Here is a 24474-nt window from a genome sequence, read left to right as displayed (position 1 = left end):
TACTTTAATATAGTCCAAACCAATAATACAGAGAACATGGGTTTGAATCTTGAGAATTTGTTAATTTTAATAAGAAATCTTGAGGTAAAAAAACTTATACCGCTGGAAGTGACAGCCTGCTGGATTGTCATAAAGAGCAATTAGTTCACATAGAACATTACAGCACAGGAACAGGCCCTTCAGCCCATAATATCTGTGTCAATCATGATGCCAATTTAAACTGAATATTTGCCTGCAAGTGATGTGCATCCCTCAATTCCCTAAATGCCTCTTAAATGTTGCTATCCTATCTGTTTTCACTACCTACTCTGACAGTGCAGTCCTGGCCTCATAAATCTCCTTTAAACTTCCCCCTTAACACGTTAAACCTATGCCCTCTAGAATTTGACATTTCCATCCTGGGAAAGACACTGACTATCTATTCTATCTATGCCTTCCATAATTTTATATACTTCAATCAGGTCACCTCTCAGCCTCAATGCTCCATACAAAACAAATCCAAGTTTGTCCAACCTCTCCTTATAGCAAATACTCTCTAATCCAGGCAACATCCTCGTGAACCTCTTCTGCACCATCTTCAGTGCCTCCACATCCTTCCTGTAATGGGGCGACTAGAACTGCACACAATACTCCAAATGTGGCCTAACCAAAACTTTATACAGGCCATCCCATCCTCAGGATAAGGATGTCTGACTTAAGGACACTTAGTACATACAAATGAACTCGCATAATATTATTAAATTCAAAAGTCTAATGTTTGTACATGTATTCATTCATATGAATGGCAGAACCAGTTTCCCCTCTCTCTCTCCACTTTTAGTAATTGTTATTTCTTATCAGTTTTTTGTGCCTTTGATGCCAATCTTTACAATACTATGGAGGTACGGTTAGCATATTGAATGATTTTTGTGTATTTTCCAACTTACAGACAAAATCGACCAATGGACGTCTGTAAAAACGAAACCTGTTTGTTACCCTAGGGCAGCCTGTACAGGTGCAACATAACTTACTGACTTTTATACTCAACACCCTGGCAAATGAAGGCAAGTATGCCATATGCCTTCTTTACTACCCTATCTACTTGGAGGAGCTATGGACCTGCACCCTGAGATTCTTCTATACATCAGTGGTCCTAAGGATACTGCTATTTACTGTATACTTTCCTCTTAAATTTGACCTGCCAAAGTGCAACACTTCACACTTGTCTGGATTAAACACCATCTGTGATTTCTCTGTCCACGTTTCCAACAGGTCTACATCCTGCTGAAAGACTGATGTTTATGGAAGGCAATCTGTGAAATTTATATTTCAGTCCATTCCTACGTTCATGCTTGTTTTAGGGTGTCGTTCCAACTTTAGTCAAAAACTAGGCGAACCATGCACCTCTTGACATATTGTCCCTCCCACCAGATTGCCTCCCTCTACCAGGGCTGAATGACTTTTAATGAACTCCATTTTGCCTAATGTTCATCCTGAGGCAGTTCCCAAACTTATGATGGAAAGGCCTGAGGCCAAATATTAATCAGACCTGAAAGCCACCACATTCTGTTGCCCATTTCAGGCTTTTTAATTCCTCCTCCAACCACCTCCCCCCCCCCACCCTTCCACATCTAGTGAAAATTGAGCATTAAATCCCTACCTGTGGATTATATTAATTTGAAATACTTTCACAAGGGAGTATCATCAGAAGCAAAAGCAGGAAATGCCAGAAACATTCAGCAAGTCAGGCAGCGTCAATTGAAAGAGAAACAGTTGAGGTTTCAGGTCCAACATCTTTGGTCAGAACTGGGACAGAGAGAAAACAAGTTAGTTTTTAGTAGCAGAGAAAGTTGTAAACGGTTGGGTAGAACAAAGAGAATATCTGATAGGGTGAGACCAAATAAGTTAACGTAGCAGTCAGAATCAGATTATGTTTATTTGTTATGTGTTGCTAATGACAAGGCTGTGGGACATGCCCAGCATAGAGTCATATAGTTGTGCAGTAGAGACACAAGCCCTTTGGCCCACCATGTCTATGTTGACTATCATGCCTATCTATACTAATCCCACTTACCTGCATTAAGTCCATACCTCTCTATGCCCTTCTCATTCAGGTGCCTGTCCAGATGCCCCTTAAATATCGTTACTGTCCCTGCCTCCACCACCACCTCTGGCAGCACATTCCAGATACCAAATACTCGTGTGAAAAGTTGACTCCTCGGATCCTCTTTGAACCTCCTCCCACTCACCTTAAATCTATGCCCTCTAATTTTGGACACCCTCACCATGGGAAACAGACACTGGTTCTCTACTCTATCTATACCTCTTATAATTTTATATACCTCCAACTTATCACTTCTCAGCTTCCTTCACTCTATGGAAAACAGATCCAGCCTATCCAATCTCTCTTGATAACCCAAGCCCTCCAATCCAGGCAACAACCCTGTGAATCTTTTCTGCATCCTCTCTAGCTTAAGCACGTCCTTTCTATAGTGTGGTGATCAGAACTGCACACAATACTGCAAGTGCAGTCTAACCAAAGATTTATATACTGCAACATGAGGTCCCAACTCTTATACACAATGTCAAAACATGCCATACACCTTCCTCACTGCCCTGTCTACCTGTGTTCCCATTTTCATAGAACTACATACTTGTATCCCAATGTGTCTTTATTCAACAACACTCCCCACCAGGGCCTTGCCATTCACTGTGTATATCCTCCCCTGGTTTAACTTCGCAAAATGCATCACTTTGCACTTGTCTGAGTTAAATTCCATCTGCCATTCCCTTGCCCACTTTCCTAGTTGATCTATATCCAGTTGTAACCTTGGGGAACCTTCCTCATTGTCCACTCTACCACCAATTTTGGTGTCATCTGCAAAATTACTAATCGTACCACTTACATTCTCATTCAAATCATTAACGTATATGACAAACAACAAAGAACCCAACACCGATCCCTGCGGCACATCACTGATCACAGGCCTCCAATATGAAAATGAACTCTCCATTACCATCCTCAGCCTCCTACCACCAAACCAATTTTATATCCAATTTGCTAACTCACCCTGGATCCCATGTCTTCTAACCTACCAGACCATGCGGGACCTTGTCAAAGGCCTTGCTAAAGTCCATGTAGATATCGTCTACCACCCTGCCCTTATCAATCCTCTTGGTCACCTCTTCAATAAACTCAATTAAATTTGTGGAACATGATTTCCCATGCACAAAGCCACACTGACTATCCTAATCAGTCCTTGCCTTTCCAAATGGAAATAAATCCTGTCCCTCAGAGTCCCTTCCATTAACTTTCCCACCACTGATGTTAGGCTTACCTGTCTTATCCCTTCTGCCCTTCTTAAACAAATGCACAATATAAGCCACTCTAGCTGTCCCAGCAGGTTAGACTATACCAACACAAAGAGAAAAACTGAGTCAAAATGATGACAGGCAGTAATGGCCAGTTCTGAGGAAGGAAGGAAGGAAGGAAGGAAGGAAGGAATTGGTTAAAGCTGGAGGATTCAACTTGAGCAGATGGATGATGAGAAGTTGTTCCTTGAGTTTGTGTTGGGCCTCACTGTAACAGTGCAGAAAACCACAGACAGAAATGTCAGAATGGGAGTGGGATGGAGCATTAAAACAGCAGGCAACTGAAAGCTCAGGCTCGCTCCTGCAGACTGAACACAGTTATCCCGCAGAACAATAACCCAAAATGTGTTTTGTTTCTCCAGTTGCAGAAACAGTTCCAAAATTGGTGGTAGAGTGGACAATGAAGAAGGTTCTCCAAGGTTACCACTGGATATAGATCAACCAGGAATGTGAGACCACATTGTGAACATTGAATGCAGTGCACTAGCTTGGAAGAAACTTAAATGAATCACTGGTTCTCCTGGAAAGACTGAGTGCCTCGACGGTGAGAAGGTAAGAGGTGAAAGGACAGATGTTGCATCTCCTGCAGATGCATGGGAAAGAGCCACAAGACCTTGAATGGTTGGCAGAGAGGGAGTCATGAAGGGAGAAATTCCTTTGAAATATCGAAAGGGGAGGAGGGAGGAAGATGTGTCTGGTGGTGGAATCTTGTCGGAGCTGGTCAAAATTGCAAAGGATGATCTGCTGAACGCAGAAGTTGGTTAGTTGGAAGGGAAGGACCACAGGACTCATACTGAACTCGAAAAATTCATCATGTTTGCTGCCAATTTCCTGCTCTCGCCTTCACATCTGGATCTCTGACCCTTCCCTTACCTTTCTGGATTGCCCCATCTCCAACTCCAGGGCAGGTTGTCCCAAACGTCCATCACAAGCCCACAGACTCGCTTCTTGACTACACTTCCTTTCAACCTGCTTCCTGTAAGGACTCCATTCCATTCTCCCAGTTCCTCCATCTCCGTCACGTTTGCTCTGATGGTGACATATTCTGCACAGGCACCCCTGAAATTTCTTCCTTTTTCTTGAACCTGGCTTCACCTCTAGTAGGCAGAGCCCTTGTGCCTCAAGATAATACATCTTTAAACATTTATTCCCTTTTTCATGTGCATCACTCGTATTAAGCTGCTATTGCTTACATCCAGTATTATTACGATAGAGAGCCGAGTGTTGTTACTATGCTGTTAATGCATTTACTTTTTGAGAATGCTGTGTGCATTAAGGTGAGAGGGGATAAATTCAAAGGAGATGTGTGAGACAACTTTTTTTCACAGAGTGTGGTGGGTGCCTGGACTGCAATGCCAGGGGTGGCGGTGGAGGCAAATACGATAGAGGTGTTCAAGAGACCCTGAGAAAGGCACATAAATGTGCAGAGAATGGAGGGATATGGACATTGTGTAGGCGGAAGAGATTTAGTTTAGTTAGGCATTTAATTACTAGTTTAATTAATTCGGCATAACATTGGGAGCCGAAGGGCCTGTTCCTGTGCTGTACTGTTTTATGTTCTATTTCCTCTTTAAGACTATGTAGAGCCATGAGCAAGGCTAATTTCTTGGGAGTTGTAATAGGAAAGCAGCTACTTTGCAGACAATTAATTAATGGCACATACGAGGAGCATACTGGTCACAGTTTACATTGAGTTGTGACATGTCATGCTGCTCCATCATAGGTGTAGAACATAAATATCTGTCCAGTTTTGACAAATGTATTTATAGGATTGTGAAGAAAAAGATACTGAACCTTACATAATGGAAGTGTTGAAAAGAAGTGTTTATAGCAGGGATAACAATCAACATAGTTGGGATGTTGGAAATAAAAAAGAGGAGCCTCAGAATATTTGTGGCTTTTGAAGGAACCCACTCCAAGAAATGCTCGAGTCTTACGTCAGTGCATGAATGCTGAGGAATTAGATTTCACCTATTGTTGATGCACTAAAATGTGGTTACTTCTCGAGCTTGCAGCAAATAGGATCCCCCACGAAAAGTATTGAGATTGACCAGACACTGTGTAAAACAAGATGGTTTGCATCCAAAAATAAGTGCTAAAACAGGGCTTGTGCAATTCCTAACAAGGTTCTCCTCAGTTTAGTGTAGACCTAGACACTCTGTTGCACAGCAGCCAGAGAAGGACATAATCCCAAAACGACACAGGGCAGCCAGATAGCAGCAACACACATTATGGTTGCCATAGTGGAGACAGCAACTGCAGGAGAGAGAGAAAGAACACTTGCAATCACTCAAGGGTCCTGGTCAATGAGAAGCATAGCAGGAGAGAAGTCCTGAGTACCGAAGGGCCAGAATCCCCAACAGACCCACTACAAGAACCTGACAGGAGGTGGTTACAGTAGTGGAAGTGACAAAGGGCAGCAATATGGAGAGAAAGTCATGTCCTCACAAGGTATCTCATGGCAATTTGCATGATGATAATGCCCCTGAATCAACTAGGCATGTACTGCGATGGTCTCCCAGTCAGATGCAGGCAACAAAACCTCATCTTGAGTTGAGGTGTTTTTTTGCAAGCGTCTTGACACTCACATAGCTCTCACTGTAAGTGCACTCATCTGCAGTGGTGCAATGAGCCAGGGAAGTAGAGGGTGGCTATTTTCAGGCAGTGCCAACTACTGAATACGTCCAGCCATGTAGGCTCGCTCAGGATGAAGGAGTCATGCGTGCTTCCTGGAAATATGACATTCACCACCAAGAAATTCTTTTCACAATCCACAACAAACTGTACGTTGATGGAGGGGAAACCTTTCTTGTTCATGAAAAGATCTTGGTCATTATGGGGAGCACTTACGGACATAGTCACTGGATGCCTGCACCTGTGGAAGCAGCACTGCTGGGAAATCCCAGTGCCTCAGGTGCCAACTGTTCCCCACTGAAGTCAACACAAATAATTTCATCTCTTTGAGAATACATGGGTGACATGGATGTGCCATGAGCGACAAATTGGGAGACGTGCAGAGATCTGTTGCAGCCCATTGGAAAGATCCTGTGGTAAGGAAGCTGAGAGGCTACATGAGCTTAACTTTCATGGGCAGTGCAGTCTAGACAGCAGAACATGGCCTTAGTTTTTCAGCAGAATATCTCAGTGATGATGGCCTTGGAAAACCTCAACCTGTGAATACATTATCCATTGGAGATGCCCAGGTTAGATATGGCGTCACTGAACATTATGTTGGGGAGGGGAGGTGGAATATCTCCACCTCCAGCCTTGAGGCCATCAGTCACCCTGAATGGTCAGCCATTATTACAGTGACATCTCCTGTAATGGAGAGCTGCCAACAGTGTCACAACTAAGCTACCAATGGAATGGGTATCTCACCAACTGAATGCTGGAGAAAGTACTCCTGTTAGCTTAAACGCACTCTGTTGTTCTTGGAAAGTGTTCATGCAGCTAGCAGTGAGTTCTGAACTTCTCCCAGTCACACCTTTCGACTTCAACAGATTATCCTTATAGTGAAAAAAAACAGCAAACCAGCATGATGTGCTGCTAGTTCTAGAGAGACTCTAGAACTCTATATGGTCATAATGTGGGGCTTTCAACTCCACTATGTAGTTATGGGTGGAAGTGAGTCTTCTGTAAATAATGATATAATTTGTTGTGCATCTGACATAGGTAAAGGTCAGTCATACTAATGTGGATCGCATGCAAAATTGCTTGTTCCAGTTTAGCGATTGGTACCATTTCACCTGAAAATGGTCACTGGTGCTCTGGATTGGAGGTTTACATGAATACCGCCTAAAACACAGGAACTTTTTCTGTGCAATAGTTAGTTAAGTGATTTACTTTGGTTGATATTTTGTAGATGTCACCTGAGTCTTGCTTATTCATTCAGATACTCTTCCAGTTTTCACCATCCGACTTGAAGCTGTCAAATCAGATTTGGGGTTAACTTTGGTATACGTCCCACCCTCTTGTCCTTCTCAAGTCCACTTTAAAACAGATTGTTGTAATAGCATCACTTTACACATTAACTGTAGCTAATGGTGGAAGATAAGTCTGCAAGGTGAATGATGAGGATTGCTGTTGGATTTGCTGCTGCACATGACGCTTAGGCCCACAGTTTATCCATGCTAATATGAAGCAATCTCTTGTGCATCACACCCATTCACCCACACATGCACTTGCATACACACACACACACACACACACACACACACACACACACACACACACACACACACACACACACACACTCGTTCACGCACACAGAGAGGGAAGATCTTGTTGTGTGATAGTGTGACATTGGGGAGGCAAGATGACACTTTACCTCTCTCTCTCCTCAAATTTATTTTCATTGGTCAATATTTTCCACATTAAAACAGACTTGTCCTCTAACAGATAATCTGATGGAGAATGAGTGTTTAACTGAGGTGTGCTATTGCAGGATTTTAACTTTTATGACTAAATTTTGATCTCAGAGGTACATTTTGACCTAGGCATCTCTCATGCAGAGCATTATACCAAAGCTAACATGAAAGTAGCATAATTTACTACAGTTTGCAGAGATACACCTGTAAAAATAAAAATAAATGGAATATTTGTAGGATGCTGAATTTCCTTTGTGCTTTACAGGGCAGAAGTACATTTGTTCTGGACCAATATGCCTTGCATTAAGGCTGTAAGATAACAAGAGTCCTCTAGGACAAATGTCTGAGCAAATTCACTCGAAATAAAGCTACTTCATTCCTTTTCTTTGTATATACTCTCCTGAATATTTCTTATTTGCCTACTCTTACTTTTCCTCTAATCTGTTTGGACAGTATGCAACATCTGATTCAGCAGAGTTTCAGGACAATGTTTGCACCATTGCAAGAATCCACAGAGGAGGTGAAAGCAAACAACTGGTCATGGGGTGCTGTAGCAAGGTAATTTCAATTGAGTTGGTGATACGCTGGACCAGATGAGGCTGGTGGCTGCAAGGAAGTTGATGTATAGGGAGTTAATAAAGGGGCTGAATGAAACTCGGATTGAGTTGGATGCTTTAAGGCATGACTATTTTGTGATGTGAGGGCAGGTCAAAAGCTCCAAAGATTCCACGAGTATTGTCATGCTCGGGGCAGAGTTACTGAGCTCCTTCAGCAGTAGACTATGTGTCATTAGCACGTTTTAAGCCTGATGTTAATACTTGATGTTCAGAAAACATGCAGTGGAATGTATTTATAGCAATTAATGCAGGATTTAGGCTTAGCTTATTTTGTATAGTTCATTGTCAAAAGGACTGAGAAATAGTAAATTTATATTTGTTTAAATGTACAGTTATATATGCTTACATTTGTAACTTAATTAATAGTACCATTTTATTTAGGTATATAGTAACTGATAGTATGCCTTAAGGGAGTGTGAATGTACATTTTGAGCTGTCTGTACCATGTGGTGTGACTTTTGATGCTTTATGTTACCAGCCACTGCTGTTGGTTGAGAGCTGAATGCCTTCAATAAAGGATATTTTTTTGGTACAGTTATCCTTTGTCATCAACAGCGTAAGAGAGCCTACAGTCTCTGTATGTTCTGCAATGGAAGCTGAGACATTAGCCATCAGTCTCTGCTTCATATTTGGTTCCACAAGAGTCCGATTTCTGTGCAGAAACCCAGGCAAGGTGAGTGCTGGATTCCTCCATGCTCCTCGACAATGTGCAACCTTCCTGGAGGCATTCCCAGTATATCAGGCATTTGGGCACAAACCCAGACATCTGTTTCTAAAGCCTGGCCAATGAAATAATCGTCAAGATCCTCTACATGAGAACCATTTTGTAACTTTGACCTCTGGAGACTGAGTTTCTGAGCTACTCTTATCCACCTTCCCTGGCTGTGGCTAATCTATATGAGACGAAGCATAGGAATGTTTGGTAAGGATCCTAATTGATGACAACTGTTGGTAACTGAGTGATGGTGAAGTTGGGAAATGAACTATGCCTAAGACTAGTGGTACAATCCATCAGTTATGAGGAGTAAAGATGCATTTGTTGACCTTGGCAACTAGTGTAAGTCATTACATTTCTTCCTGTAATGCATCCATGGTGTTGGTGTTATGCTTTAGGCATTGTTGCCTTCCCACAGCCTTTAAGTACTCATATGAAATGCTCTGGGAACTTTTGCTGTGTTAATGATGTAAGATAAGTGGAAGATGTTGCTGTAAAAATATGAATCCACTCTCTTTATTTAATGATGCTCCAGAAATTTTGGTTGAGGGTTAGGGTTGATGTAACAGCTGGTCTTTCCCTGCTTACTGTTTTCCTATATGGCTCCAACATGCACAAGATCACTCGCTTGGTAATTCATGAACATCATTGCTCAGAATGTGCAATTTTTTTCCAGTTCTCTAGTCATTCATTCTGTGGGTCATACTTTACCAATCCAAATGATTGAGGTGGGTTGTTGTACAGAATCCATTTCTGCTGTGTGCAAAGGTATTGAACATAATGTCTGAAGCACTGAGACTTCATGAAGTGGCTGAATTTAGCAATAGACTTGCATCAAATGATTTTAGAAGAGCCTTTTTAAAACACTAGTCTCTGCCCATATCTCAGAAAGAATTTCAAAAGAGTTGTCATGTGCCAAATATCTGCAGTACCTTTAACAAACCTTAGTTTACAGCAAGCATTCAGCAGACACTTGATGAGAAAGCTGCTTTTCTCATGTCTGCAGTCTGTCACCCAGTAATGTGTTTGGAAAGCAAGTGTCTGGAAGAGACACGTTCCACATTGCTGATGTTCAATGTCTGCAGCTCTCTGACAATGTTTGAAAGCCCGCAGCTATAACTGCACTCTTTGTACCAATGTGCAGTGGATTCAGGCAGCTCTGGGGGGAGGGGGATGTCAAGTCAGTCATCTGATTCCATGTCCTGAGATCTGACAGCACATTCCTGTCAGACCTCTCACATTGCAAATGAAATGCAGTATACCTTTGAAATAAAAATGTAAAATGCAAAAAACACAGTGGGTCAGAGCCTGCACAGCTCACCCTATCTTCTGGCCACATCTTCTAACCATGTAGTGTCCCTGCCCCACATAGCCTACTTCTACTGCTGCCTGCCTGACCTGCTGATTATTTCCAGCATTTTCTGTTTTGATTTCAGATTTACAGCATCTGCTGGTTCTTTGGTTTTCATGGGAGTACCTCTGATCCACTCTGTTGGTAGAGTTCTGTGCAAATGAGAGAGATTGGCCTACAAATTAAGTTATGCCTCAAAAAGCGTGTTAATTGAGAGGAGAGGGAAGTGCATGTTTTGCTTATGGGCATGATTGAGAGAGGCATGATGTGGGGTTTACAGAAAGCTGGAGCTTTGGTAATGGGTGTAGTGATAGGACCTCCATTGTAACGTTACGTATGGACTGGTTGCAATTGACTGATGAGGGGAGCGGCATTCAGGGTTGTGATTGGCTGGTGTATTTGTAGTGTTAGGGCACTACAGCCCGGCAACCTTGAAAAGGTGCCTAAAGTGCAGCTGCAGCAAAGTGTGGGATGGTGGTAGGATGTGTTGGGAGCAAGGGGTAAGTAAAATTACTCTGGCTGTAGGAGGAACTGTGCTGGATTCAACACCCCTATTGACCGAACAGACTGGTCCTTTTTAAATTGCTCATAAACAGGTTTCATTTCTTTTGAACACAGAACACAAGAAAAAAGGAACTAGAGCAGGCTATTCAGCCCTTGAAACCTACCCCATATTCAATATGATTGTGGCTGATCTACCACAGGCCTCAACTCCTCCTCTGTGCCAGATACCCATAGCCCTCAATCCCCAGATCTTTTACCTCCACTTTGAATACTTCTAATGACCTGTATGATCGGTTTGTAAGACAAGTCTTTCACTGTACCTCGGTACAAGTGACAATAATAAACCAATACCAATACCAATGAGCTCGCCTTTTGAAGTCTGCTTCTGCATGAGCTTTGTAGATCACATTCAGGTTCATTGTAAACCACATCCACACTAATATATTTTGCGCAATCAATGTTAAACCATGTACTTCACACCATTTGGAGCTTCAGCATATGTCCAGATGCCTTTGTGTGAAGGTAGGTCAGATGCATACATGAAAAGCACAGTAATTACTCAATTTACTACACAAAAAAGTTCCTACAGTCTTATGTTAATATTGTACCTTTTCACAATATTAGTAAAGTTCAGAACACCCACTGCTGATAGAAAGAACACAGTCTGCATTAATGGCATGCTTTTCACAGTCTCAGGACATCTCCAGAGAGGCCTCCAGTCACTGAAATACCCCTTGATTTGTAATTACAATTGTAATGGCACAGATTTTGTCCCCAGTGGTGAAGGAATGGCTTTTACCATTAACTTCACGTACAGTTACTCTGACAGGCCTGTCTGTAGGAATTTCCACTAATTGGTATCTGATCCAGCATGGCCCTCTCTACAGGGGATCTGTGGTGAGGTGAGCAGCTTAAGCAACAGCATGGCTCACCAATCAATCAGATCAAAATATCCTGAGACATCCAGACTGCAAAACAGGAAGCATAGAAACAGAAAATAGAAATTATATTGAAATCAATCTACAGAAAGCAAAATATGAATAGCAACTCACAGATTGAATTAGAGGTGAAAGAGAAAATTACATAATCTAAAAAAGCTATATCAATTTTATATGATGTACAACATTAATTTTCTTCTGAAGGAATGAGATTCCACATTTATAGAATTAATATTCCAGGACCAGAGGTTGTTCAGAAATAATTGTCAGTTATTATATAACTACAAAACCTTATTATTCCAGAATACACTGGTCCTACCTTGCTCTTCCATTTTTTTGTGGAGAAGCGCAAGTTCACCTTATGACAGAGATTTCATTGCTGAGTCCATTGGAAGGGAGTGCAACAGCTTAACCTGTAGGGTGGCAGTGTATGTCTGGCTGCAACCTCTGGATTTTTGCTTTGGCCACAGTTAAAATGAACACTATTCCAAAACAAAGTGGGCATGCTTGGGTAATTCCATGAGAGTCAAACCTACTGAGATTAAACTGAAGATGTAATTCACATGTAGCTATCCTCTATTCCCTGCATTTCTGGCAAAAATATGATTTGGAGAATTTGCTGAAATCTTTTTTCCAACTTCTGTTTCCTCCAGCTTTTTGAATACACTATTTTCTGAGGAAAATGATGTTCTTTCCTATATACTCAACTGTTTGCTGTAATTCTAGGCAAACATTGGCCCAATATCCAACTTATTGCCTGACAGAGTTGCCAAGAAAAGCCCTGTTTCATATTTAACTCTACTACACAGATGCCAGAAGTTGCTTTCAGATTTACCCTGTGATAACAGAGAATACTGTTAGCCTCACCATTATTTTTATGGCAAAATCCAAGCCAATTTCTTGTTCATCTCCATTTCACATGCAGTAAGATGCATTTGGCAGTTTACCTGCATCTACCATGGAGAAAAAGAAAATGAAAAATATATACTGAAAGAAATTAAGAAAGAGAGGCTGGAGAATAATAGCAAATCCTTGATGAACATATATCAGCACTCTATCTGGAATGTTAATTGTAGCACTAACACATTTAATTTGATTGTGTGAACTCCCTCATTGGAATATCAGACAGAGTAACATTGCACAAATAACGTGAAACACTGGTTCTTGTCTCTGACCCTAGATTCTCTCCGATATGAATAAGTAGACAAAGCATTGTTCTGTGAGTTAGAATTTTCTTTGGTCTTTCCCAAGGAAATTAAAACATTACCTTCCTATAGAACTTCACTTGGATTTAATATTGCAGCAGTAAGTCTAAAGTTCCGACAAGATTTCAAAAGATAGAGCCCAAAATGCTGCAGCAATTTGGCAACATTATGTTTCACAATTTTGACTCGCACTTCTTCCTTTGTGAGCTTGTTTGTGAATGCTAATTAATATTTGTCACAGTGGTTGCCACCAGAGTAATAAGGAAAGTGATTTTGTTACCATGTATGAGGTCAGTTACCAGGAATACAGTCGTAAAATAACTTTGAGTGTCAGGGATTATTGAAATACAGGCCCCAAATAAGTTGGGGCAAGATGTGGTGAAAGCTTTCTTATGTACTTGAATCAAAATATTTCTAATAAAAGAAATGTTTACAATGCTGTAACATGTAAGAAATTTATCATCCCTGTTTCCTCCATCTAAGTGTAGACATTTAACTTTTGCTCCCAGCTGGTGAACGGTGCATTAAGGAAACATGCTGAGGATGGACCTCAGAGAAGTTAATTCCCATTACCCTCCTGATGCTGTCTTCTAATTCAGCTCCTGACTGGGGTCATGGAGTTAGCAGAATAACTCAAGTGAGCAATTGCCAAGTTGATTCATGTCATTTTTCAGCTGCTAAGAGGCCTCCAAAATTCTAATATGATGAGTAGAATGTATGTGCTCACTATGAGGTAAAAACATGATGTCCAACTGCTTGTAAGGAGTTTGTACGTTCTCCCCATGTCTGGCTGGGTTTCCTCCAGGTGCTCCGGTTTCCTCCCACATTCCAAAGACGTACGGGTTAGGAAGATGTGGGTGTGCTATGTTGGCACCAGAAACATGACAACACTTGCGGGCTGTCCCCAGAACACTCTACGCAAAAGATGCATTTCACTGTGTGTTTCCATGTACATGCAACTAATAAAGATATCTTAATCTTTATCTTAAAGGCCAAAAAATCAATTCCATACAAATACAAATGGTAAATCTTTTGTATAAGTGTCTTGATGCCCCTTAGAGAATCCACTGCAAGATTGGTTTGCTGGTGGGCATTCAGCTGTCAAGAAAAACAAGAGTCATGAAGAAGGGTCCTGACCTGAAAAGTTTACCGCCTGCTTTTCTCCACGGATGCTGCCTGGCCTGCCGAGTTCCTCCAGCATCATTGTGTTTATCAGCTGTCAAGAAAACTGGGTTCACTGCTGGTTTAACTTGAAGGGACCATTGTGGATGGCAACCAGCGAGATATAATTTTGTCAGTGCTTATCTGAAGGTGGAACTGAGAGAAGGCTGGATCTCCAAGTCCATATTTTAAGCTTTATTTACCTCAGCCTTTATGTTTTGTTAGTTATGTAGCAAGGACCACAGTGGACTAACACTGTTAACATGCTGATAGTCTCTTGAAGACCAACATCCTCACACCAAGCAGTCTCTGATCACATGTCAAGGCATTGTTTCCTTGTCCGAATTAGACTTGTCCGAATTAAACTCCATCTGCCATTTCTCGGCTCAAACTTCCAACGGATCTATATCCTGCTGTATCCATTGACGACTTCCTTGCTATCCACAACTCCATCAGTTTTTATGTCATCTGCAAATTTACTCATCAGACCACCTACGTATACATTGAAATCATTAATATCTACTACAAACAGCATATTCTGAGATCTAAGTGATAACAAATAAAGAAAAACCCCAAACCCCACAGTGATATGGCTCATATGTTGCTATCATCCTCTTGCTGATGAACCTAGTGTCAACTTGAACACAAATGGTGAATGTAAGAATCCATCACATCAACGTACGAGACAAATTTTCTACATGTACTCGGTGTTAAACCCATAGAATCACTGACTAGGTCATTCCCTTAGTGCCTGTTTTCTGCAGGTCCATGCCTGCCCTAACACTCCTATGCTGTGATCTCTGATAAGTTGCAGCCAAGCTGGTGGATGATTGTTTTCTTGCAGACGGAGGAGGCAGCTAGCAGCCATGAAGGGTGACTCAGTGCAGCTTTGGGCAGTATTGGCTTCGACTCAGGCTAACCCTTCCATAAGAGAATCCCTGTATCTGAGCTGGTGGTTGTGAGGAATCCGGTTGCCTACTTCCATTTCTTGAAGCTCCCTTTGAATGTCGAGGATTGGAAAATAATTAACAGATAATTTTAGAAGGAAAGTACTTATTGATGCACTGACCAATAGGTCGGATTTTGATCATCCTGATAGCTCAGGAATTAAAATATATAAGTTCTTATATATTCCCTTTGATGTATTTGTCAGACATGTTTCTTTTCAGGTGAGAGCTTCAAGTTCTGAGATGGATGTAAAGATCCCCTTGCGCTAATCAGAAATGAGGAGTGGATATTTCCCGGAGCCCTTTGCTTCACCTTTGGTGGCAGTGCCTTCAGACACATAGGCTCTAAACTCTGGAATTCCCTCCCTAAACTTAACCACGTCTTTATCCCATCTAGCTCCTTTGTGATGCTCTTTAACATCTACCTCATTGACCGAGCACTTAGTTACTTTTCTAATATCTCCTCATGCGGTTCATTGTCAATTATTATCTGAGAACATTCTACCAATCTGCCTTAAAATATTTTACTAAATTAAATGCAAGTTGCTGTTCTGGATGATACTTATCACTAAAATCACCATGAATTACTTTAGTTAATTAGAATTAATCCATTGCTATGTGCAAACTTATTAGATTTGTTTGCTTTCCAACAGTGACTACACTTCAAAAGTAATTAATCAGTCTTCACATAAAACTGGAGCAAAATGTATCAATTAGTCAAAGGATTCAGATCAGGGTTTGTATTCCCCTTTTTTCTACAGTCGCAGATAAACTCAAATGAGGAAAGTCCTTCGGCTAATTCACAGTTGTCAGCAATTTCTTTCCAACTAATGCAGTAACAGGGAAGAAATGCTCTTGCTTTCAGTGATGTAATGTGATTGCATTTCAGCTTGTTCTTTATTACCTGCTGTGCATGTTAAAATCATTGCCTTCAAACCACAAAAGGTCAAATTGTAACAATTCATTATTTAGATGGTTGTTCTTCCCTTGCATTTCCTGCTGCTTCTCTCCTGAAGGTCATGTTACATGCTAACATGTGACCATGGGGTGAGGAGCTTTAAAATGAGCCTGATCCTGGCCACAGTTAATAGCCAAACTTGCAGGATTCTCAGCAGGCACCAGGAATGTAAATATTGACTAAATATTCCCCTTTAATGAAATTTAGTGACTCTAAACATTAAATCAGCTAAGATTAACTTTCAAAATATAAACTGGAATTGAACCCAGGACCACTGGTGTTTGTTGTTCTCAGTTTTGACCTGGGCAGTGCAGTAATCAATAGACCAATCTGAAATAACACAGGATGGCACGGTAGCATAGTGGTTAGCACAATACTTTACAGTGCCAGCGACCCGTGTTCAAATCCGGCCACTGTCTGTAAGGAGTTTGTACGTTCTCCCAGTGTCTGTGTGGGTTTCCTCTAGGTGCTCCGGTCTCCTCCCACATTCCAAAGATGTATGGGTTAGGAAGTTATGGGCATGCCATGTTGGCGCCGGAAGCGTGGCGACACTTGCAGGCTGCCCCCCAAAATTACTACACAAAAGATGTATTTCACTGTGTGCGTTTCGATGTACATGTGACTAATAAAGATCTTACCTTATCTTATCTATGTCTTCAGACTGAACTTCCACGACTGTTTGTGCGAAGAAGTGTCTCCCTACTCGATACGTTTTCAGCCTCATTTTAATTTTAAGTAGGAATATTGATGTCTAACAATTTTTATTTTGTGTGCCTTTAATAACTACTGTCTACAGCAAGTACTTCAAGGTCAGTGATAGCAGAGATGAGATCCTTTTCACCCTCACCTTTACCAAAGTCGTTTTCTTGGTAAATAATAATGCAAAGTAATCATTTGGCATCTTATTCCAAACATGTTTTGCTATTGACAGCTCTCCACTGTAATGCTAAGAGTTGTATATTGTCCAATTTGTGGTTAATGAACATAATATCTGCAATGGCCTTTATAATTAAAAGGATCATTTAATTGCAGCATTTTATCATTTCCATAGCTCTATAGTCATTAAAATGTTGTCCCTTCTATTCTAGCAAGTGCAGAATAATATTTTGTCTTTAGTTTCTATTAGCTAAGGTGGACTCAGAACGTTAGGTCATGAAATTAAGCTGTCTGTTGATCTTGTTAACTGGGACGTGAGCTGTTATGAGGGAATATTTATTAAGCAGGGTCACTTTCAGAGAGTATTATCTGGAAAAGGAAAAGCTATAGCATTGAATTTCAGGTAGTTATAATGGAATCACTATTTGTTAGATCAAATAGACAACAGTCAGATTCTTAGATTGACTTTATTTCATGTCTTCAAGAACTGGTTATCAAAATCAGAATTATCTATAAGCTTATCAAATAAGTGAAGCAAGTCATTAATTTCCAAAGCTTTCTATAGAAAAGTCTGGTCCAACTTTAGAATTTTAGGCATAAAATCCAGGCTTGCTGTCCAGTGACAAGATGCTAATTTGTGGTCCTATCCGACTTTTCGGGTCGAAGAGCCGGGAAATACTCTGTAATGTTGTTGTCCCTCATCCAACTTCCTTTGTGTGGGAGCTTTCAATGTGCAAATTGACCATACTTAAAAAGCATTTAAGGGAATGCTTTTTAAGTATGTGTCTCCATACTTAGAAAGCATTTCAGTGGATGTAAAGGACTTCCTATCGCCCAGAGGCTGCAAAAGATGCAAAGTAAATACATCTTTCTATTTCTGCCTGGAGGCAGATCAGAAAAAAGACAGGAATGTGGAACGAACGTATGTGTGATTTTTTTTAATTTCTATTTTTTCATCACTTCCAAAATAATCCAAAGTCCAGACTTGTGCTCTGCTCTCACCCACTGTGAACATTTTCTACTCTGAAATCACTTACAGCTGGTTTTACCACATATGTTTCTTCCTTTTACCTGGAGGGAATTTTTTTAATCTTAAGTGAGTTTTATTTTTCCTGTTGGATCTTGAACAGTGGGCATTCGTGGCTATGGAGACGGAACATACTAAGTCCCAGATTGGGGCCAATAATTCAAAGGATAACAATTGTAGCTTTTCAAGCCAAAGCAAGGAGTTTTTGGTGCAAGCAAGATCCTTCAAGTTGTCTGCAGAGGTAAACAGAAGCAGGAGTCAGATCAGCACCTAATTTGTGTCTAACTGTGACATCTCAAGTGTTGAGGCAGAGACAGCCACGGAGAGTTCACTGCGTGTTGCGAGAATTCATAACAACTGCAAAAAGTTCACTGAGGAAGGAACAGTTGCAACTCTCAGGTATGTTGTTTAAAACTAGGCAAATGGAGGTGAAAATATTTTACCCCATTCATTTCACTGACCCAATCCTCCCTCATGGGTTCATGTAGATCATAAAGAGTACAATCTCACCACTCTGCCACCTCAGGCACATGGGGAATACTCTCTAATAATGAATAATTATTAGAGCATTACAGAGTCAGACAGGTAAGTGCAAGGGGAGAATATTGCAGGGCTAGGGGGCATGATCAGGGGAGTGGAATTAATTGGACAGCACAGGCACAATAAGCCAAATGGTCTCCTCTTGTGTATTATCAGTCTATGATTCTTTGAGTGACTGGGTTGTTCTGTTTCCATTACATGTTTCTGTGGCATAGTGACCAGAATAAGTATTACCCTGTAATAAACTGTAATCCATTCTTTGACTTTGTTACTGCTTGCAATTCATAATATGCACAGAATGATAGAGATGTGAAACTTTGATTAAAACTTCTAAATTATGTTTCAATGATGGATGATGGTTAGCTAAATGAGTTGTTCCATTAGACAGGATGATAATAAAATGAATCCAACTGCTTTTTATATAAGAGGGGGTTATGAAGGATCTGGTGAAAGCATTTATGTTTTCATTGTACATTGTTAAAACCGCTGAAAATTGTTTGTTGAATTAATTGTTCCTTTGGGTCACAGTTGTGCTGTTTGGTTGTTGTTTCTGTACTGTTACTCTATGAAAGGATAATCTCAGAGAGTGTTAGTTTGGTATAAAACACATTTCTACTATTACAGAGAGAGTATAATAGATATTATGGGATTGAAACCGTGTTGGCCATGATAAATCTATGGAGATATAAATGTAATTTATTTACAGTAATTAATTTTGATAATTAGTAAAAGTGAGAAGAAAAGTATCAAGCTTGATCTTTTCAAACATGAATCTGAAGGAAGATGATAGTTTATTATTATCTCATTAAGTGTCTTCATTCCCTTTCACAGGAGCAATGCATCTTAGAGCAGCACAGAAAGGGACCATTCAATCCATCTTGCCTGTGCCAGCTCTCAAAAAAGATTTTCACTTGGTCACATAAGTCCTGTTATCAAAGTCAAAGTCGAGCTTATTGTCATTTTGCACAAGTACGTGTATACACAGGTGCAATGAAAAACTGCAAGGCAGCATCACAGGCACATAGCATCATGAAAGCAGCATTCACAAGAAAAACATAAACCAAGCATAAATGAAACCCAATTTTTACAAGAAAGACCACAATTAGAACAAAAAAAACAAAGTCCATTTTAGTGCAAAGTGATCAAAGTGGTCATCGTGTTGATAAACTGTAGTGATTAGTGTTTTGCTAGTTGTTTCAAGAACCAAATGGTTGTGTTCAGTATTTTCCTAAAGCTTTGCAAATATTTTCCCTTTTAAGTATAAATCCAAGGAAAAACTGTTGAACCATAGCATGGTCTTTTTAGGGCATGGGAATTGAAAAAGAAAGATATTTCAGGCTTTAGTTGCACAACAAAATATTATCTGTATTTGCTGCACTGATCCTCTCACAAATTATCCAATGATTTACAGTTATCATTGAGTAATGTTTTCTCATTTTGTCATTGCAGGAAAATTTGCCTGTCACTTTGTAATTTCAGAATTTAATGACTAAGTTTAATTTTTAAATCATGTTTTACTTTTGCAGATTAAGTATAAATTAAACATTACTGAATGTTTAAAAACAGGAATGTACTGGAGCATTGATACTTACAACTTCCTTGCATGGAATATTTGTTGGGTGAGAGTATCAGGAAACTCAAAGCAAAGGAAGCAAATGAAGTGCAGAGCATTCATGATTTATGGATGAAGATTTGGGGAGTTGAATGACAATTCCTTTTCACACATCAGAAAACCCTCACACATCCCTTCAATTTTGTTTGCCAGCTGTGGGTTTGTTGTTAGCACTCTTACTTCTGTGGTAGATGATTCTGGGTTCAAGTCCTCTTGCGGAGACTTCAGCACATCAAACTCGGCAGATACTCTAGTATAGTGCTGTGTGAGGTTTTGTACATTCATTTTTCAGGATGTGGGCATCACTGGCTCATTTAATCTGAAAAGGGTGACCTGCTAGACCATTCCAGAAGACTTTTTACAAAGTCAGCCATATTGCTGTAAGTCTGGAGTCACATAGCACTGAGGATTTCTTGAAGGACATTAGTGAATCAGGAAACTTTTCATGACAACCTGATAGTTTTGTTGTCATAGAGTCATATTGCGTGGAATCAGGCCCTTTGGCCCAACTCATCCATTCTGACCAAGATGTCTATCTGAGTTAGTCCTATTTGCCTGTGTTTGCCCCATATCACCTCTAGGCTTTTACCTGTCCAGATGTCTTTTAAACATTGTAATTGTACTCCACAGCTTCCTCTGATGGCTCATACCCACCACCCTCTGTGTGAAAAAGTATCCCCTCAGGTCTCTTTTAAATTTTTCCCCTCTCATGTTAAATCTATGCTGTCTGGTTTTAGATTCCCTTGATCGTGGAAAAAACTGTGACTATCCACATTATCTATGTCCCTCATGATTTTATACTCTGCAATCAAGTCATCCCTCAACCTCCTTAGCTCCAGGGAAAAAAGTTCCCAGCCTATCCAGCCTCTAACTCAAGCCCTCTAGTCCTGGTAATATCCTTGTGAATCTTTTCTGCACCCTTTCCAACTTAATGACATCCTTCTTATAGCTGGGTGACCAGAACTGCACACGATGGCAATAAAACCAGTTTTAAATTCCGGACTATTTCCAGATTATAAATTCTACACCTTCCATAGTGGGATTTGAACTCAAATCTCTGGATTGGTAGTCCAGGTCTTGTACAGTAATTTAATAGTTGCATCAGAACTATACCTCCGTGCTTCATTGTTGGGGGAAGTGCTGTATTGTAGATAAGATGTTACAACAAGATTCCATCGACCTTTTAACATGGATATATAAGATCCTGTGGCACCATTTAGAAGGACGGAAGAAGAATTTTCCCTGGTTGCCTGGCCTATGTTTACCCCACAATAAACATCACTAAAATAATAGAACATAGAAAAGTACAGCAAGTTATTATTATATTGCTGTTTGTGGGAACCAGCAATGCACAAATTTACTGTTGGTTTCCAATATTAAAACAGTGAATGAACGTCAAAAATATTTCACCAGATGTACTTCATGGGACAGAAAGGTGCTACAGTAATGGAAGTATTGATTTGACATAATTGGATACTCTTGGTTGAAAGCCTTTTCTGCTCAGACCAAGTATTGAGAGATTCAAGTTTCAGGATTGAAGAAGACGGGAGCTGCGGCTGAGGTTCTAGGAAACTAAAAACTGAATGTAAACTAGAAACTGAATAAAACTGGAACTTCTCCAATAGGTACGTTGCAGAAATAATGCTGTAGTAATTACTGAATTAGGATATGAGGAGATGAGCGAGTAGAGGCCTGTTTATACTAAGGAAAGCTGAAAAACAAACGACAACATTTTGCTAGAGACTGCATCTCATTAAATAGCAAACCAAACTTGGAAAAAAACATTGCTGAAAGGTATGCTATAACTTGGGAGAGTCCTTGCACTGGTTGTTTTAATCAGTTGGTAGCATTCCCTGGTGGCGACAATGTGCGCTGAGGAAGCGCAACACCACTGGAATTGCTGCTTATCAGATGAACGTTTAAACCTTTGGCCATTCTCTCAGGTGAATGTGAAAGGTTTACTGGCAGAATTTTGAAGAAAAGTAATTGGCCAATCTCCAGAACAGAAGACTGGAATAGAAATAAGACTAAGCAAAGGTGACAAAGCAAAGCCACTGGAACCTTTGTAAAAGGAGAAGTCCCATGTTGTGAGATAGTAGTTAGCAATTACATTGTATATATGAGTGCAGATAGATGTCAGAAGTACATTAAAACTCTGCAAGATATTGCCATATTATGATATTTAACATATAATTATGGCACAGTCTTGTTTTTCCCACAAAGAGTGGATTTCATTTGCCAAATGCTTGAAGGTATAAACTCTGGGTACAGCCCTCGTGGGTATGACAGCCCTGGTTGTCAACACAATGAAGAACAATATATAAAATGAAGGTTTAATGAGTGGAAGTAGTGGGGAATAGTTGATTAGAAGTATGAGGGCCTCGTTACACGTCGAGTCTGCCTCAGTGCATAGCAATCTCACCTTTGAGCCAGAAGTTTGGGGGTTCGGCTTCATTGCTTAGAATACAAAGTCAAAGTAAAAATCCAGTCCACTAAGGAAGGAGTGCTGCATTGCTGAAGGTGCTCATTTATTTTTGGATGAGACATTAAATCATGGCCACATCTACATTCTGAAGTCTAAATAAAATATCACTGCATTAGTTTGAAGAGGAACTGGGGAAGTGAGGGAAGGGTACAGGACTGGGAGGGGAGGGAAGGGGAGGGAAGGAGGAGCAGGGGAAGGAAAAGGAGGAGAAGGGAAAGGAAGGGAAGAGAGAGTGAGGAAGGGGAAGAAGAGGGGAATAGAAACAGGAGGAAGGGGGGAGAAGGAATAGAAGTAAAAGAGAAGGAAGTGGAGGGGAAAGACTGGGAGGGTAGAGTAGGAAAGGGAGGTAAGTATAGGGGAGGAAGGGGAGAAGGGAGGGGAAGAGAAGCGAGAGCACAAGAGCTATTCAACAATAAACTCATTCTAAATCCTGTCACTCTTCCTTTTCTCAACTTTTCCATCTTATTGATTGGTCAGCAGCCCATAGACCTCTGCAGCTAAGTTGGCTACCTTCTCCCCATCTACTTTCTGTAAGGGGTTCATTCCATTGTCCCAGTTTCCCTTGCTCCATTTTATCTGTTCCGATGAAGGCATCTTCCAGACCAATGCTTCTGAAACGTCTTCCTTTTTCTTCAACCATGGCTTACCATGCGGAGGTGACAGGGCTCTTAACATTGTCTGTTCCATTCCTGCACTTCTAGCAAAGACAGGAATCCCCTAACCCTCACCCTCCACCCCACCATCTCCACATCCAATGGATCATTTGTTGTAGTTTCCTCTAGCACCAGACACATCCTCCACTCTCTTTTTAGCATTCGAAGAGACTGGTCCCTCTGAAACTCTCTGATCGTTCTTCCACTCTCCACCAACACCCATTTCTCTTCTCATGGCATCCTCCTATGCAGCTGGAGAAGATACAAAACCTGCCCTTTTACTTCTTCCCTTCCTTCCAGGTGAAGCAGCAGTAATTCAAATATACTTCTTCCAAGTTTGTCCGCTTCATCTGGTACTCATGTTGCGGTCTCCTCTACATTGGAGAACTTGAATACAAATTCTGTGACCACTTTGCAGAGCCCCCATGTTTAGTCTTCAAGGGTGACTTTCGGCATCTAGTTGCTATCATTTAATTCTCCATCCCACTACCACTCTAACTTCCTATGTTTGGCCTCTTACGCTGTTCCAACAAGGGCAAATATAAGTTTGAGGAACAACATCTCATCTTCCAAATAAGCACATCACGGCCCCCAGGATTCAATGTTTCAGATAATGTATTAAAATGGATTTTAATACAGATAAATATGAGGTGATGCATTTTGTAAAGTCAAACCAGCATAGGAATTATACTATGAATGGTAGGACACTAGGGTGTGTAATGGAACAGAGAGTATAAGTGCATAGTTTGTTGAAAGCGGTGTCACAGGTAGACAGGGTGGTGAAAGAGGTGATTAGTACACAATGACTTCATCAGTCAAGGCATTGAGTATAGGAGCAGGGATATTATGTTGTAGATGTATAAGTCATTGGTGAGGCCACACTTGGAGTACTGTGTACAGTTTTGGTCACCCTGTTATAGAATAGACATGGTTAAACTGGAAAGAGTGCAGAAAAGATTTACAAGGATGTTGCCAGGACTAGAGGGCCTGAGTTATAGGGAGAGGTTGGCCAGGCTAGGTCTTTATTCCTTAGAATGTAGGAGAATGAGGGGACTACTTTACAGAAATGTTTAAAATTATGAGAGGTATAGATAAGGTGGATGGTAACAGTCTTTACCCCAGGGTAGGTGAGTCCAAAACTAGGGGGCAGAGGTTTAGAGTGAGAGG

At 40.7% G+C, this 24474-nt stretch overlaps 1 protein-coding gene across 2 annotated transcripts in view; it reads left to right on the top strand.

Moving 5' to 3' along the window:
- The first annotated feature begins 3800 nt into the window (after nt 1-3800).
- LOC127573451 (complement C1q tumor necrosis factor-related protein 1-like) overlaps nt 3801-24474 on the top strand; it is a 34078-nt gene continuing 13404 nt past the window's right edge. Inside the window, exon 1 of one of the 2 annotated variants that reach the window (XM_052021688.1) lies at nt 3801-3903. The gene's annotated coding sequence lies outside the window, so the exon portion shown is untranslated. Of the gene's footprint in view, nt 3904-18163; nt 18417-24474 lie in introns of those variants that run through there. The other variant, XM_052021687.1, reaches the window with a different exon arrangement.

The sequence above is a fragment of the Pristis pectinata genome, chromosome 8 (genome assembly GCF_009764475.1).
Source record: "Pristis pectinata isolate sPriPec2 chromosome 8, sPriPec2.1.pri, whole genome shotgun sequence".
NCBI classification, from domain to species: Eukaryota; Metazoa; Chordata; class Chondrichthyes; order Rhinopristiformes; family Pristidae; genus Pristis; species Pristis pectinata.
The sequence above is the reverse complement of the archived record's forward strand: the minus strand, read 5'-3'. Positions and strand labels throughout refer to the sequence as shown.